Source organism: Dreissena polymorpha, chromosome 11 (genome assembly GCF_020536995.1).
Source record: "Dreissena polymorpha isolate Duluth1 chromosome 11, UMN_Dpol_1.0, whole genome shotgun sequence".
NCBI classification, from domain to species: domain Eukaryota; kingdom Metazoa; phylum Mollusca; class Bivalvia; order Myida; family Dreissenidae; genus Dreissena; species Dreissena polymorpha.
The window spans coordinates 66,484,012-66,499,308 of NC_068365.1; the positions used below are offsets into that span (position 1 = coordinate 66,484,012).

Consider the following 15,297-nt stretch of genomic DNA (forward strand, 5'->3'; position numbering starts at 1 on the left):
TGAGTCCGCGCTCTGAGAAAAACTGGGCTTATTACATGTATGTTCAGGTATTGAATAGAGTTGTTGCTTTATAATATACTTCCTCAAATACACAAAAAATATTGTAAAAAGTATCGTTCCTTGATTGACAAAAAACCGATTTTACCAACCACCAGGCACCCACAGGCATCTTCAGGTGTTCGACAGTGAGGCTCCGCAAGTCGCGTTGACTATTCGTGTCCCCTAGATTAAGCATTCGACGCCACAATAGGCACGTTTCATCGTTACGAAAGCTAGCGATGGTATACTTCGGGTACGAAACATGAAAGCATAAAATTATACTATTGATGTTATTCTCGCAACGAGCAACATATAGATTACCAACGTATGATAATCAGTCCCTGATATAAGTATAAACCCTCGATTACATAGAAAGTTGAAGGCTTTTTGAAACGCGCCTCGAGTCCGTTTCCTGGGTAGAACAGATAAATGGCTTCGGTTGAGGGAAATCGCGACTTCTCTTGTCGCTAAGCGGACACCATAATAGCAACGCCACGGCGATAACGTCCCTGATGTGTGGTTTATTTTATTATTTTTCTTTAAATTAGGCGCTAATTTAGCGAGATAATATTGTTATGTATGCAAATCATTATGAACGAACAGTCAGTTTAAATTAGATATTCGTTTAGAAGAGCTTCTTTCAGTGCGGAAACCATCGTCCCTGATAAGTCGTTTGCGGACTGACACTTCTCGCACGTGCATTAATCTATTTTTAAAACGGCCCAACCGGAAAAACTTTGCGAAACCGAAATTTCGCAAACTTAAGTACCCTTTTTCTTGAAGGTTTGCTTATTTGTGATAAAGTTATAAGATAAAAGTCTAACTTGTGATTATAATTGGTTATTTTTGCTTGTTAAATGCGTTTTCCTTCACTATGACTTTATTTGCAAAGTTGGGGTTCCCATGGGATTTTTGTATTTTCCCATGGGATTTTTCATTATCCCATGGGAATTTTGGTTTCTCTCCCATGGGATTTTTCTCCAGCTTTTTTATGGGAGAAAAAATCCCATGGGATTTTCAAAAACATAAAACACGTTCGTTTGTGCTTAGTTATCGATTTAAGCATTGTTAAAGCATTTGTGCTTATTTTCGTTCAATTTACTTTGATAGAAAAAAAATCCCATTTTTTATGGGAAAAAAAATCCCATGGGATTTTTTTCTGATTTTTAGAGATTTATTCATGTAAACCTTCAGAAACACTACCTTTTACAAATGATGAGCATTTCTCGCGATTATTCACCAACGCGTTAAATCGTGGTTTAAAAAAAAATAAAAAAATCCCATGGGATTTTTTGTCCCATGGGATTTTTTTGTCCCATGGGATTTTTTTCCCATGGGATTTTTTTTCCAATTGGATTTTTTAAAGGTATAAGTTTCCTAAAAGCTATATAATAATAATAATAATAATATAATAATAATAATTAATATAATAATAATAATAATAATAATCGTGCTCAATATGATGAATTTGTATCTTTAAGCGACTAAACATTTTTATTCGAGCCGATCGTCGAGTCCGAATGGTGAGTATAAGAGCAATTTACCAGTACAAATAAATCTCACTGTTAGAGAACGCTACCGTACTATAAATAATCTTGATAATAAGTCCATATAATTTTTCGACGGAAAATGAAAACAGTCTCCATATTAATGTCAGCAATGTCCCCTGCTATGATAAATATTGACAAAATGAAAAACCTTGACAATAATTCCGTGTCGAATACGCATTAGATTATTAGCAATCAAATTCATATAAGCATTGATAAGATAATATGCGAAAATGGGGTCTATGTTCAAATACGGCCAGCGTAGCTCCATTCCATAATTCCGGTATTAAATCACGTCAAGTTTCGTGGTCGAATTATAGCATAATAATCATTTTCACATTACGCGAATCATATGAGTTTCCCTACATATATTGTGTTAAAATTATTTACACTAATGTGCGATGATGAAAAGGGGATTTCGGTAATTCTACATTCGCCCCGCCTAGTACCGAAATCCCCTCATATTTACGCCTTAAAGGGTCAATAGGGTCATCGGTATGAATGGTTTTTTGACTTCACATGAATGTTAAGGTGAAAAAAATGATTGTAATTTTAATTATTAAGCACTGTTGACAGCATTAAGTTGCTCTCAGTGGGGATTTCGGTAATTCCTACACTAGAACTTAACGCGCGCCGGTACGAAATCCTGCTGTACAAACCTTCAAGTGTCAACAAATTATTATAAGTGTTTTTTTTCATTAGCAACCAGTGACATGTATTATCTCCCATTCGGTTACTTCTTTTGGAAAATAATTAGCGGGGAATTTCGGTACTGCTACATTCGTACGCCCAGAGCCGAAATCACCCCAGGTTTACGCCAATCCCCCCATATTACGCCTTAAAGGGTCTCTATGTCATTATGTTTGGGTTTTGGCTTTGCATTAATGTTGATTTGTACACAATCATATTGAGTTTATCATTTAAACACTCTATCAGAATATTTTTCCATTATTAAAAAGTTTATTAATGTGAAAATGTGTAAACGAATGTGAAAAGGTAAATGTACATTTAAAACATTGGTTACACAAAGTATATGTTAAATATAACATGACATAGTAATAATAGTCTTCAGAAAAGTATTTTCCAAACAAATCTGATGAAACAAATGATATCGTACTACCTTATTTACAATATGCTATAACACTTTTGCAATTTAGTTATCATGTTTAATCAAAGCATAAATCAGCATATGTTGCCTCTTAGGCGGGGATTTCGGTAATTCTTAACAAGCACATAAACCCGACCCGCCGGTACCGAAATCGCCGCTGTACAAACCTTCAAGTGTAAAAAAATACTGATTTAGGTTTTAAATAAAGGGAACAATAGTATTTTTGGCACCAAAAGCCACTTTCCGCGTCAACAAAAAGATTGAAATATGTCAGAAACCCAGCTTTTCATTGTATATATTGCAATACACCATCGGCCGCCGAGAGCGGAATACTGCGCTTGGTCGCTAACAATGTAGATTGCATCAAATTAAATGTCAATTTTCGATTTATTACAAAAATAAACACTTGCCCTTTTTATAAATCATGTCAAGCACCGTACACTTAACAAAAAAATCGATGTATCTTTATGTAAATGTAGAAAAGTAAAGCGCTTTATATATAACAATGTTTTATAATGTCTCTCTGGTTGTAGAAAAAACTAAACAAAACCATGTAGAACATATAATATGTTTTCATAATTAAAAAAAAATATTTAATGATGCACGTGATGTTTTATAATTGATATAAGTTCACGTGTCATTGAACGAGTTAAGGGAGAGATGCGAATTAAAATTACACATAATTAAAAACTGATACTATACTGTCAGCTTGATTTATAAATTGTGTTCCATCGCGCCAATATATTCATTGTTCCATGAAATTGTGTATAAAAGCAAAAACGATTGAAATTATGTCAGAAATCCTGCTTTTCACATGAAATGATTCTTTAACACTTTATTTATTCCAATCAGGAAAATAACAAATACAATAATAGGGGAAGTCTATACTGTGTATTAGAAACTTGTTGTGGTGATCCCTATCTTATCCGCTCAATACACATCCACCTGGCTACTGTACAGAAAAAATTAGATTTACTTCCAAAATAACTGATTTCATTAATTGCTAACTTGTTTGTCTACATTTTTAATTAACAACGATAATGGATCAACATCACCGTTGCACAATTATTAAGTTCACAGTAATCTGTACTTTAAATAGAGCCTAATTAAAGACGGTGCTAATAAAGAACAAAGCGTGAATGTGGATATTAAGAAATTAGATCCTTTTTTGCATGACACTGGCAGTATATCATTTTATCTTATATAAATAAGCGACATTTAAGACATGGATAAAATTAAAATAAGACACATTTGCATCTTTCATTTCTTGAAAAAAAAAATAAGCACGCAGTCACATATAAATAAGATACATTGAAGACACAGAAAAAATAAATAAGACACATTGCATCTTTCACTAAATTTTCTTAGAAAAACATGTGAAACTGAAGAAAAACATTTATTACTGACACATTATTCTAAAAGTCGACTGACAACTTAAGTTCAAAGAGGGATTTACAATTAAATAAGATCCATTTTCGCATGATGCTGGTTGTAGAGCAAGCAATACATTTCTTACTGACACATTATTCTAAAAGTCGACAGGCAACATTAATTCAAAGAGGGAACCACAATTAAATAAGATCAATTTTCGCATGATACTGGTTGTATAGCAAGTACATGTAGTCACATATTAATTACATCTTGCATTAGTTGCAATAATTTTGTTAAGTGCGCGTGCTTCTGAACGTTGCGTTAAGCGAGAGTGTTGTCATTTTGTTAGTTTTATATTTTGGTATTATGTATGATTATTGCTTGTTTTGAATTTGAAATAAACGCTTTCTGGCAAATAAGCATCGTCTTAATTTTAATACAAATATGAACATTTGACATACAAAATGTCCAATAACATACCGGCAATAACATTATATATATGTTAATTTCTTGCATGTTTATACCGAAATTATAGCCGACATCGGCAGTTAGGGAAATTTTGTGACACACTTAACACATCAAACATGCATGATAGTTCTTTTTTCATATGATATTCCCCTGGTTGCTTACCGGTGTATTGGTGCAGTTGATAACCCCGCCGGGACTACAGTAGGGTGCTAATACACACGTGTATCGTGTTCAATACAATCGTCTTATTTTTAATACAAATAATGAACATTTGACATACAAAATGTCCAATGATTGACATATCGCAATAACATTTATATCTGTTAATTTCTTTGCATGTTTATACCGAAATTATAGCCGACAATCGGCAGTTAGGGAAATTTTGTGACACACTTTAACAAATCAAACATGCATGATAGTTCTTTTTTCATATGATATTCCCCTGGTTGCTTACCGGTGTATTGGTGCAGTTGATAACCCCGCCGGGACTACAGTAGGGTGCTAATACACACGTGTATCGTGTTCAATACCCGATCCATGCTACAACGTGTAAGAACGGGAATTCGGTAATTCTTCCTTTTTAAGCTTGCGCACCTCTAATGGGCACATATCCAAATATAATTTAATTAATTATTTTCCTAATCAGCATCATTTCACCTAAACTACATGCAAATTTGTAGGTAGGCTTTCCATGCTTAAAAAAAATAAACCGATTTTTTCAAAACCCACCCTCACGCTCGGCTTTTGTCCAGTTTATTTTCACCACTGGGGTATATAAAAGTTCCATAATTCATTCAAATTTCCAAATATGGGCATGCAGTTGGTGTGTACAGATGCAGTAAAGGTGTTTAAAAGTTTAAACAAGATGAAATAAGTATTCTTTTACAGACATTTATTTTTTACAAATTTTAATCTATGGAATAGCGCCATGAAATGTAAGTGATTTCAGCCAAGTAAAAATTGGGTCGGTTAAAAACAAAGTGTCATAAAATTCAAAATAGTATCATTTAAGTTATATTTTAAACTAAGTTTTTATAGAAACACTATATACAGCAAAAATACAAAAAATAGACAAATTTACCTTTTACTTTTTAAATAAAAATAAAAATGCAACATGCATCATTCGTATTTTCAGCAGTAAATTAATCAATTTAGCCATAACGTTGTTTTAATTTTAAAATTGAAGGATGTGCATACAATTTTCAACATATTTAACAATAAACATAGCTTATGTGCTATATTAAATCAAATTACGTTAGAAAAGAAATAAAACGCGTCGCAAAAAGTATGCGATGTCGGCAGGAATCGAACCTGCGCGGGAAATCCCAAAACATTTCTAATTTATCGCCTTACCCACTCGGCCACGACAACTTCACATCTGTGTTACCTTAATTAGATATATATAAGTAAACAGGTAAAAAGGCTCGCTCGATCTTTGAAGAAATCGCGAAATCGTATTTTTCAGATGATAATTGGATCAAAGTCAATATTTATAGTGAAAATAATGTAATCTAAATGAATAAGTTAAACATATATCAAAATTCGAAGTTTGAAAAAAATAAAATGCATCTCTCGGAAATAAGCGATTATTGAAGATCGGCAATGGCTTATGTATGAAGTGAAAGGGACAGTTGAAAGTTTCCATTTTGCACGTTAATGATTCTGATAATATGGTGACAAAGGCAGCAGTCATATGTAGTATTGCGTTTGACCGGAGAGTAGCGTGATCTGTGTCGGTGTTGGGCGCTCTGAGGGCGCAATCCGGCTACATAGGTACATAGGAACCTCTAGTGGCTATAGTCCATGGATCGGGTTCGGCAGACAGGGAACATGTAAATTTTTATATGTATGTTTTATATCTTAATTACCTAAACGTATATTTATCCTGGTTACTTATTAACTGAGGTTTGAGTTAGTCGCAATGATTGTAGATACGTTGTACTATATTTAGTAAGTATTTGGAGGACGAGTGGCACGGGCACGCGCTTTATTATCACTTATGCAAGGAACGCGTTTTGTTTATATACGTATTTTTGATATTCCGATAGGCTTAAGGGAGGTAACTTATTCAAGTAAAACGCGATATTTTTTGCGATGCCTTTTTATAACTCTTGTTTAATTAATTACATACGAATATACAGCTAAATTTAAGATGATTTTTACCAGAAAAAAATTTCGGAGAAAGATATATTGAGGTTTTGATATTCCATAGAATGCGAGTCTCAATATATATTTTCTATTGCAGGGGAGGTAATTTAAAAATTTTAAAGTCTCCGAATTGGTCTTTTTTGTATCTATTTACGTTTATTTTCAAGCTAATGGCGATTAAAAAATTAATTATTATTAGTATGTGCTCACATGGATATTGGTACGGATATATCGTGTTCATATAACTGTTACTACATCCATTTCATTTATCATTACAACAACCACACTTGGGTAAATGAAAGCCAGAATACAGGACATAATCTATAATACTATGAGTTTTACAAATTAACATCAAACATAAATAAATCAAATTATATATCAACGGAGTTTTTAGATCACTTATTTACTTAACCTATCCAACTATAATAGCAAATACAACATAACAGCAAAATTAATACATCCCAGCTTGATTTATGGTCTGGATGTTTGGCAGGCGGGTGGGAAGGAATGATGGTGGCTCTGGGTAGGGCTTTGAATGGCTCCATGGTTGGTTCTCGACTGATTTGTTGTCGCGCGCAGCAAGTGGGTGGATGAGGGTGCTTGTCTCGGGGGTCTTCGGCGGTTGGGTGCTCGGGCCGGGGCCGTATGCGGGCGCGGGGGGGGGGGGGGGGGGCTCGGGCTCGCTCGGCGTGGGTGCGCTTGTGCGGGGGCGGCGGGTTCTGCGATCTGGGAACTGCAACAATATACAACCCTTCACGACTGACCGACGACCGTTAATTACCGACAGACACCTCCTCTGCCGCTCCAGACAAATGCACAACAATCACATACCACACACTATACACAACCATACACAGATCACCACCAAGGAACCCGGAACACACGGGCGTGGCGCTCTCATACGCGCCACCCGTAATGAGTGGGGGTGTGAGAGCGATACGTGTGTGTGTTCCGGGTCCTACGTACCGGGTGGTGTTGGGATGTGGGTTGCGTTGAGTGTCTTGTACATTAGTAATGTGCGGGACACTCGGCGGGATCCGCTCCTCATCACCACCTTTAGGTAGATAGCACATTAAGGTCTCATTGGCCAACGTGCAATGAACTCTTTTAAAAATTAAAGTATTTGGCGAATACCCCGGAAACCGGGGTAAATTTGACCTACTTTGACTCTAAAATTAATCTTTTTCCCCTGAGAGGTCACAGGGGCAGGTCGGGCTACCGTAACCTCTTGAATAGGCCAGTAGGACCTGTAAATAAACTCTGAAACACACACACTCATTTATCATTCAGGTCGGGCTACACAAATCTCGTGAAGAGGCCAGTAGGACCTGTAAACAAACTCTCATACACACACTCTTCACTCATCGTGGCGCTCTCGCATGTCTGAGGCGATATATAAGACCGATGTCATATATAATACTGTATTCGCTGGTATTTTCGGTTGATATGTTTGATTGCTTAGGACGCAATGAATATAGTGTATTTATATTTAATCGAAGTGAGCTCATTGTTGTTTCTGGCGGTATTCAATTTCTGGTAATAGTTTCGCGATTAAAGACGTCGGTTCTCGGTTAGGTGTGGAATGTTCTTATTTGTTAATGTGCCAAGTGCTTAAATGCGGTTTATCGCACTTTATTAGTCGGCGTTTCAAGAGAATGGGTAATAAATGCAAATCAGTAGGTGCTTAGAAGACTTAAGTACGGCAAGAACCACAACTCACTCTGCTAGGAACGATTACCACTGCCTGTCTGCAGCAGACGACAAATGATTCTGCTCTAGCAGTGAATGTATATACCAGCTTGTAAACGCCATTGGCCAGTCTAGTGTTAATCATTAAAATATGCACATATTGGCTGCTTTCATGGAAAACGAGGCTTAATGCACGTCAAATAAGATTAGCCTGTGCACAATGATAAGCATATGCAATGCGAACAAGCTAATCAAGGACGACAACAGCGAACAACTTCAGTGCCTTCAGCGCTTTGATTTATAATATACATTATGTCCTATGTTATATGGCGTATAGCTACTTATATATGTGCGTATAAAATATGTTAACCGTCTTTATTTTTTAAATAAATGAAATCATACTGAAACTCTCCGAATTGAGGATTTACATGTTTTGATGAGCTGTCAAAGATTATTACAAACAACAATTATTATCTTTTTTAATGCAGACACTTTAAAAGACTGTGGGTGCGGACCCAGGATCCTGCGATAAATCAAACGGAAAGGTACTTTAGGTACTTAAGCTACGTTGAAGAAACTCGGACATTGTTGACGCCCTGTCTTCAATAAATACTGTTTTTGAGTGAGGTAAAACTTACAAATGTATTTGTTAGCCAATTGACGTTTATCGTGGTATTTTGAAATTATTTTTAAAATAACTGGACTAAGCATTGGTTTCGGTAGAAAAGTACTGCAACAATTTCGCTAGATTTGAACACATTTTAACACTCCGCATTATGATATTTTGATTCAATTTTTCATATTTATACCAAGTGAGTTTTCATTTGACCGCCTTGTGGATACAGATCCATTAGCATGTGCTTGTGTATTATAATAACAATTAATGAGTTAATTTACTACTTACAGTATCGTTATTTTCATCAACATCATCGTTTTCATCGTTATCATCATCATCATCATCAACATAGTCATCATCTCATCATTATCATCATCATCATTATCATTATCATCATCATCATCATCATCATCATCATCATCATCATCATCATCATCATCATCATCATCATCATCATCATCATCAACATCATCACCATCATCATCATCGTCATCATCATCGTCATCATCATCGTCATCATTATCGTCATCATCATCGTCGTCATCATCATCATCATCATCATCATCATCATCATCATCATCATCATCATCATCATCATCATCATCATCATCATCATCATCATCATCATCATCATCATCATCATCATCATCGTCGTCGTCGTCTTCGTCGTCGTCGCCCTCGTCCTCGTCCTCGTCCTGCTCCTCCGCCTCCACCGCATCATCAGCAGCAGCATCGTCATCAGCAACAGAAGCAGCATTATCGTCACTATCACCAACAACATCGTTATGGTCGCCATCGTCGTGATCATCATCATCAGTGTCATCATCATCATCATCATCGTCATTGTTATCGTCGTTGTTCTCCTCCTCGTCGTCGTCATCGTCATCATCGTCGTCATCGTCATTCTCATCATGAACAATTTTAACAACCGTGAAACCTATCGCTCAGCTCATTTTTGCAGTGAATTCGGATGTTATATCAAATCTTTTTGATTAATAGAGTTTGCTGCTTAATGTATTAATAACTAAATAATAATGTTGATAATATTGAAAATAAATGGTTTCAATTTTATTTATCCGTTTAAGATGCAGTATTTGACCAAGTCAATTTGTCGCTAAAAGTATTCATTACACATTCAATCCAAAAAGCGTTACGAGTTGCTATTGAAACTATAATCGCATTCCGATAAAAATGGTGTCTGTATTAGGGCCTGTTTAATTTCTACGCTTCATTGCAATTCATAAAAATATTTTTAAGGGTACCGGTATATCTAGACACACTCTGTTATCCAAACAATCCTTGTGATCATAAACAAATAAACAATGAAATATAAATAAAATTAGATGATAAAAAATGGTATCTTCCTTTTTGCTGTTGCTAGTTATCAACAGAGTAGCAAAACTTTTAAATATAAATTATATTCAATTCATAGCACGCTTAAAGATTTGAAGTTTATCTAAATCTATAAGCACAAACATATTTATGTTTGTTAATACAAAGCTGTAGCAGTTTTCTGATTGCGCTTGAAAAGATGTGATTGTTGTTGTTGCATTAATAGTATCATTAGTTTGTATTTCCAGATTAGGTATTCCACCATACATTTTGTTTTTAATCAGATGTCTTATAATTGGCATTGCAATATTTCAATAACGAGTAATCAACACAATTGACTTTATGTATTTTTAATTGTTTATCCATATTATCATTAACACTTGAGGGAAAAATAAGCTGTGTCATTTTTTATTTTTTATTTTACTTATGGTTCAGACAACTCTGCTTTTACTATATGCCGTAATAATTATAAGTTTCCGTTCACTTAAAGATATTGTTTTTCGTGTTGGAAAATTTAAATACGAAAAATATTTAGAGACAAGTGTGTTATGTTTGTTTGTCAATTATTTAATTGAAGTAGAAATAAAACATCAGTGTACATAATTTTATTGTGTTGTTCCCTTCGTTCTTTACTTTAAAAATACAACTTAACAGCTTTGCAATCAACTGAAATAATATATAAAAAGTAAAAACAATAAACGTTTGGCTTTCTTAATACGATATCATTTCAAACGCTGTTGGAAGGAACCATTGCTTATTAGAGGTTTACAAGGTAATTTACCCAAGTACGCAAATGTAATGGTCGATTGCCCTTAGGCATGATTCTGTTTTATTACTTTAATCCGGTTGTAAAAATGCATGACCGAAGGGTCATCAGATAAGCAAAAACAGGGCCAAAATCTGATAAAATAGCGCTGTTTAGCTGACTGTACGAAAATCCGTATGTCCGAAAATTTAGAATCATGAAAACATAAATATTTTGGCTTAAAAAGGAAATGTAAGAACATTTAGAATGTAAGAGAAAATACGGTGGTTTTATGGTGTTTAAATCGATTAGAAATAGCAAAACCTAAAGACATTATCTCAAGTGTGATTTTCAAATGATTTTATATGAATGTACACACACGGTAAAACTAGTCTATTAAAATGCAATACCTTCATTGGTTCTCATGTTTTTAATATTTATTAAACATAGGTATTTGTGAACACTTGTTGTTATATAATATTGAAATGTACACGCATACTGAACATAAAATCATTAGCATAACGGCTAAGTTGGTTTTTACTAAGATTGCAATAGTGTTTATTTTATTATTATGAATCTTATGAGGATAATTTTGAAAGTATGACACAGAGTATCTGAAGAAGATATATACATAATCACATATGTTGTTGTTGTTGTGGTTATTGTTTCAATATTTTTATGAGTATCATACATTCAATGACGAATAGCTATTCATTTGTCATACAAACACCATAATTATTATTGGATTGCGGAGATTAAACAAATCGATTCCCTTGTAACTGATATAACTGATACATTTTTTGAGCGACAATTTAAAACTAAATCTAGTATTATTTAAATTTGATTATTTTAATTGCAGACTTTTTTTATTAACCCCAATTAATGTGTACGCAACGTTTCTTTTATTTAAATCGCTGAGTACAAAGCATCAAGCTATTTTTTTAATTAATTGACAGTGATCTTTAATGTATGTCATAATATAAATTGAAATCAATCTTAATTAAAGCTTGAGTGGTTGGTTTGTAATAAGTTTTGTAAATGTTGCTGTAGGATATGTATGCACAATAAATACTAACGCTCTGGCATATTGTGATGGTGATATGATTATATATTGCACAATAAATATGTTCTTGTGATAATATTGAGGCTATAATTAGTTTTTGAATTAAGCTAGCTAATTTCAAATAAGATACAAACACATCCCAATCCTAAAATTATCAGTAAGTTATAGTATTGTTTGCCTCTAGGCGCATAATTAATTGAAGGCCTAGTTTATCTGTTAATCCTCGCCCCATGTGGTGTCCCAGTGGGTACACTGATATTAATACACGATGTATTGGTCCATAATTAAATCTTTTATAAAAACATGTCTCTCAGGTGACTGAAAAATGGCTGTGTAGATACAACAAATACTACTACAACGGAGACTAAGATAACACATGTTACAATTAATTTGTCTTCCTTGCGTTCTTCTTATACGACAAACACTTCTAAAACAAAAAAGCAAAAAGCCGCTACTGCTACTGCTTCGGCTACTCTTACTGCTACTGCTACTGCTACTGCTACTGCTGCCGCTGCCGCTGCCGCTGCCGCTGCCACTGCCACTGCCGCTGCCACTGCCGCTGCCACTGCCACTGCCACTGCCGCTGCCACTGCCGCTGCCACTGCCGCTGCCAGTGCTGCTGCTGCTGCTGCTGCTACTGCTAGTGCTACTGCTACTGCCACTGCTACTGCCACTGCCGCTGCCACTGCTGCTGCTGCTACTGATAGTGCTACTGCTACTGCTGCTGCTGCTGCTGCTTCTGCTGCTTCTGCTGCTGTTGCTACTGCTACTGTTACTGCTACTGATACGGCTACTGATACGGCTACTGCTACTGCTACTTCTACTGCTACTTCTACTGCTACTGCTAGTGCTGCTGCTACTGCTACTGCTACTGCTACTGATTCTGCTACTGCTACTGCTACTGCTGCTGCTGCTGCTGCTACTGCTGCTGCTGCTGCTACTGCTACTAATGATAATAATTCTCCTTCTACTTCTCTTTCTACTATTGCTAGCGATGCTTCATAATTTATTTTTAAATGTATCATTTTGTTAAAACAGGAAAGAACTGTTATATATATTTTCTTAAAGGTGTAAAGAATCTAAACTTTTCTGCGATTAAAGTTTTATTTAACTGGATTAGTATAGGCCACATAACAGACGCTATTGTACTGATTTGTACTAAACAACATTTTGTCATAATCAACAGTTTTAACATGCCGCAGTTTCCTTGGAAGTTAACCTTTGATTGGAGTTATGTATAAAACATTAACAAGGTATTTGTTGACAGTTTGTCCTGTCACAATTATATATCAGTTGAGCCAAACGTGTGATAAAGATCCCTTTTGGGGTGGCGATAAATACTATTTATATTGTTCAACAGTGGGAGACTGAGAAAACATATGTTACAATTAATTTGTCTACTTTGCCTGCTTCTTCTTTATATATTTTTCTTGCTAATCGTTTAGTTTTAGTTAAGTAGGTATATCAATTTACATTTTTTGATAGATATTTATTTGGATAGTAATAGTATGTTTTATTTGACTTGACATCATTGAACCGGTTTATTCATTGATAAGATCGGGATCTCCACAGGTGTTTAATCTCGATTGTTAGGTGGGGAGAAGGGTCCGAATGATAATGTTGTCGTCGGCTTACGAATCACATTTCACAAGTTTTAGACAAATATGCATACGTTATAAACCTAATTTAAGTATTACATAGATAATAACTTATCTTTATTTTGATGAACTACGTTTAAGGTATAAAACTTTGATTATCTATGTGTTGTGTGCCGCATACATACCATCTTGCTTTTTTAAATTTGATCACAACGGTCCGAAGTCATAAACATTCATTATGCATGGTTGCTAAAGCACAGTGTATACTAACTAACCTATGTTTATTGTTGTTTGCTAGGGTTATTATTTTTTTTATTATTTTTTTTATTTGGGGTGGGGGGGGGAGGGCTTTTATAGAAGATTTCAACTAGTCCTTCAATTAACGAAAAAACATATTGGTATAGGAAATATAAAAGAGTAATAGACAGCTTCATTCATGCTGTTCTATTATGGTGTTTTAACGCATATAATTATGTATGGTTGATGAAGCACATTGTATGCTACCGATGTTTATTGTTGTTTGATGATGATGTTAAGTTGGTGTTGCTGTTGTTGTTAATGATGATGATGAGGAGGAGGAGGAAGAAGAAGAAGAAGATGATGATGATGATGATGGTGGTGGTAGTAGTGACGACGACGACGATGATGATGATTTTGATAATGATAATGAGATTTGAATTAAATTAATGCGCAAAGATTTTTCTTTTTAGCGGCCAAGTGCAGATATCTGCGCTCGGCCGCTGTAAGGGTTATGTAATATTTGCAATCTACATAGGAGTCAATAGCAGATACCAAGCACCATATGCTTATGAGAAACAAAAGCAAAATATTGGCAATCGCTGAAATCTCGAATATGACTTAATCATTTTATTAAATGAAAACCGGTAACTATTTTAAACGGTTATTATAGTGCAACAACTTAGCGTTGTTTATCCAAAAGACCATTGTTATAATTACAGGGACGTCAATAGGCCAAACTATTCAGGAAATATGATTTGAGTCGTCAAGGATAGATTTTGAGATCAATGTACGTCCGATGAGATTTAAAGGGAGTTGGAGGCGTAGGGACAGATTCGTTCGAGTACGCGATCATTTGAGAACAAATAATGTTGAAGCTTTATCGGAATTCCGGAAATTTGCGATCGGTACCGATTTTTCCAGGTTCTTTTTTATTGATTCTGATAAGTTAGCGGCCGGCACGGACATGAATATTAACTGACGAAAACCTCTTCGCTACTTTCCGAAAATCTTCGACATGTTGCAAATATCCGTAATATTCCGCATTGTACTCACCAGAAATTGCAACTAGAAAGACTACAATAAATCAATTAGCTACGGCTCGGGCGGGGATTTACCTTTTATCCCTGTAAGGGACCTAATGCCCCAGACTACCGGCTATTTTTTCCGGAATTCGAACTTGATACACTTGATATCCCTGAATTAAATATTTATATCCGCAATTTTGATCTCTAGAGTGCTGACTGTTAGTATTGTATTTGACTGGAATGACTGTCGATTATGTGTTTTTAAGATTAAAACAAGCTTACGAAGAACTTTGTGTTTGCTTTTTTGT

The 15,297-nt window shown here is 35.1% G+C and overlaps 1 protein-coding gene; it reads left to right on the forward strand.

The window, feature by feature from the left end:
• Positions 1-15,297, forward strand: part of LOC127850612 (uncharacterized) — a 1,644,088-nt gene that overhangs the window by 398,635 nt on the left and 1,230,156 nt on the right.